The following is a 3767-nucleotide window of genomic DNA, read 5'->3' on the forward strand; positions in this document are numbered from 1 at the left end:
TTTATAATAGTTAATTTTGAAATGGCATAATTTAGATATAGCAGCTTAAATAAAAGGCTGAAATTTTTGTAATTCTTTACTTTTTTAATGTTTTTAATGGGGTTATGAGAAATTTTAATATCACATATGTAGCTCAAACTGCATTTCTACTGAACAGGGCTAATTAGATAAAGTTTAATTTCTTCTTTTCAGGAATCCACCATGTGGTCCAACATCAGTGCTGCCCCTTTTCTATTGATTGGCTTCCCAGGTCGGGAGATACTTCATCCTTGGTTTTCCATCCCCTTCTATGTCATCTGTATCTCCATACTCTTTGACAATGGCATCATCCACTTCCTTATCAGAGAATAAACTCTTCATGAGCCTACGTACTACTTTCTGGCTATGTTGACAGTCACAAACCTTGGATTGACTTTGACAATGATGCCTACGGTGTTTGGTGTTTTGTGGCTGGATCACAGAGAGATCAGCCATAGAGCCTGCTACTTCCAGGCCTATATGATCCTTTCAGTGTCTGTTGTGGAGTCTGGAGTCTTGCTTGTCATGGCCTATGATCGTTTTATTGCCATTTCAATCCCCTGAGGTACACTTCCATTCTCACCAATGCTAAGGTGATGAAGATAGTTCTATGGGTTCTAATGAGAGGATTTATCCTCATTGTGCCCATAATCATCACCCTTTCTGGATTCCCCTACAGCAGATCCCATGTCCTCTCACATGCCTTCTGCCTGCACCAAGATGTGATTAAACTGGCCTGTGCCGACTTCACCTTCAGTAGACTGTATCCATAACCCTGATCTTATTAACTAGTTTCTTGGATTCTATGCTTATCCTCATCTCGTATATTCTAATCCTCAAGACTGTCATGGGAATTGCTGTCAGTAAAGAGCTAGCTAAGTCTCTAAATACTTGTGTCACCCATATTAGCTTTGTACTAGTTTTCTATATCACTGTGACTGGGGTGACCCTCGTTCATCAATTTGGGAAATATGTGCCACATATAGTTCTTATTGTCATGAGCTATGTCTACTTCCTCTTCTCTCCATTTATAAATCCAGTAATCCAGTATTAAGACCAAGCAGATACAAAATGGTATCAATCACCTTTTCTCTTTCCATAGACTTTGAGTGTGATCTAATCTGCTGTGGGGGTTCTCCTCATTGTGGGATGGGTTTCTTGGCAGAATGGACTATATAATGACAATGTAGCTCAGAACTAAAAGGATTGAAATTCCTGTTATTTAAAAGAAATAGACTCATTGCTCTCATTCTTAGCCCCTTCCCCTGTCACATCCGCAATGACTTTGACCTTAGTTCTGTTGCTTTGCTTGGTAGATTGTCTGCTTTATTCTGTCATTTTCTAGTCTGGCAGAATCTCTTGGCTTAATGGTTACATGAAGCTACTGATACTTGAAACTTGTAGAGTCTATTAAAAAAAAAAGAGGAGAATGAGATAATGTTATAGAGTTCCTCTGTATCCGGTGGAAAATAGTTTAAACTTAAAAAAAATTTTCTCTATGTCCTACAGTGTATCAGAGGTGACAAAAAGTCTTAGACAACCCCATTGGTACTTTATGGCTGTAAAGTAGATCAGAAGTGGATGGGAGTAAGATATTCAGACCAAAACAACCAAAAATCAAATAAGAACTCAGATTCCAGCAGGTGCCAGCATGGCTAGATGCCCACCAAGGATTCATGAAAAGATTCTGAGTTGATAATGTCTGGTGTCTTCCACCTAATAGGTTGAGGACTCCAAATCAGCTATATTAAAGTTCCATTTACATACCTGAGTTTTTGTTCCCTGTTCTGCAGTTCATAATTTCTATATATGCTTAACAATAAAGTGATACTAGTTGTGGAGGCGTCCTAATAACATGTTAGCAGAGGCAACGTTTTGTCTTTTTTTTTTTTTTTCTGAACAGGGTGTTGGTAATAAACTACCTCCACAAAACACTGTAATATTGAAGTCTTGAAACACATAAGATATTTAAAGAACATTAGTTAAGCAAATTATTTAAGGAGAGTTCACTTAGGGCTTCTGATGCATTTCATTCCTTGCAGAGTTCAACATGACCAGATGTGTACATCAGCAATATAGGAAGAGAAACTACACTTTATTTGTTCATCAAGGGATAAGGAAGGTTAGGTAGAATGATGCATACTAAGCAAAATTATAGAAAAATATATCAGCAAATTAAATATCAGTGTATTCAATCAACAATTAGTACATGTCTTTTCCTTCTTTTCTGAAAAAGGGTATGCATGTGGCCTGCCTCTTAAGAAATCTGTATACAGGTCAGGAAGCAACAGTTAGAACTGGACACAGAACAACAGACTGGTTCCAAATAGGAAAAGGAGTATGTCAAGGCTGTATATTGTCACCCTGCTTATTTAACTTATATGCAGAGTACATCATGAGAAACACTGGACTGGAAGAAACACAAGCTGGAATCAAGATTGCCGGGAGAAATATCAATAACCTCAGATATGCAGATGACACCACCCTTATGGCAGAAAGTGAAGAGGAACTAAAAAGCCTCTTGATGAAAGTGAAAGAGGAGAGTGAAAAATTTGGCTTAAAGCTCAACATTCAGAAAATGAAGATCATGGCATCTGGTCCCATCACTTCATGGGAAATAGATGGGGAAACAGTGGAAACAGTGTCAGACTTTATTTTTCTGGGCTCCAAAATCACTGCAGATGGTGATTGCAGCCATGAAATTAAAAGATGCTTACTCCTTGGAAGAAAAGTTATGACCAACCTAGATAGCATCTTCAAAAGCAGAGACATTACTTTGCCAACTAAGGTCCATCTAGTCAAGGCTATGATTTTTCCAGTAGTCATGTATGGATGTGAGAGTTGGACTGTGAAGAAGGCAGAGCGCAGAAGAATTGATGCTTTTGAACTGTGGTGTTGGAGAAGACTCTTGAGAGTCCCTTGGACTGCAAGGAGATCCAACCAGCCCATTCTGATGATCAACCCTGGGATTTCTTTGGAAGGAATGATGCTAAAGCTGAAACTCCAGTACTTTGGCCACCTCATGCGAAGAGTTGACTCATTGGAAAAGACTCTGATGGTGGGAGGGATTGGGGGCAGGAGGAGAAGGGGACGACTGAGGATGAGATGGCTGGATGGCTTCTCTGACTCGATGGACATGAGTCTGAGTGAACTCCAGGAGCTGGTGATGGACAGGGAGGCCTGGTGTGCTGCGATTGATGGGGTCACAAAGAGTCGGACACGACTGAGAGACTGAACTGAACTGCACTGAACTGAACTGATGCATGTACCCATATGTTACCAGGGTCCTTAGAGTGTTTTCCTATAACCAACAGATTCTCTTTTAATTAATTTTATTTCTCCATTGAAAATGATTACTTACAAAATAACCTTTGAAAACCATTGACTTAAATCTTCCATCAAGGTTTTCTCTAATTTTTAATTCCCTTAGCTTTCCCCATTTATTTTAGTTGTTATTTTTCCTATCGATGCTATTGAAAAAAATGAATAGAACAATTGATATGTATAATTCAGTAAATTTAAAAAATTTTTGCAAAACGTGTATAGCAAGAACTTAAAAGCAGGAAAATGATACACTTAAAAATTATAAGTCAACATGATGCAAGTCAAACATAGTAAGTATCTATAATAGAAAGCTACCAAGACACAAATTCTAAGAGAAACAATGAAACAGACAAGGTAAATCCATATTTCTTCAGAGAAGATTCAACAGTTATGATCTTTATTTTCTTATATCATTAAAATATATA

The 3767-nt window shown here is 38.1% G+C and overlaps 1 pseudogene; it reads left to right on the plus strand.

Moving 5' to 3' along the window:
- Positions 1–201: 201 nt before the first annotated feature.
- LOC120876624 lies at positions 202–1127 on the plus strand (annotated as a pseudogene).
- The last annotated feature ends 2640 nt before the right edge of the window (positions 1128–3767 follow it).

Source organism: Oryx dammah, unplaced genomic scaffold (genome assembly GCF_014754425.2).
Source record: "Oryx dammah isolate SB20612 unplaced genomic scaffold, SCBI_Odam_1.1 HiC_scaffold_17, whole genome shotgun sequence".
Lineage (NCBI taxonomy): Eukaryota > Metazoa > Chordata > Mammalia > Artiodactyla > Bovidae > Oryx > Oryx dammah.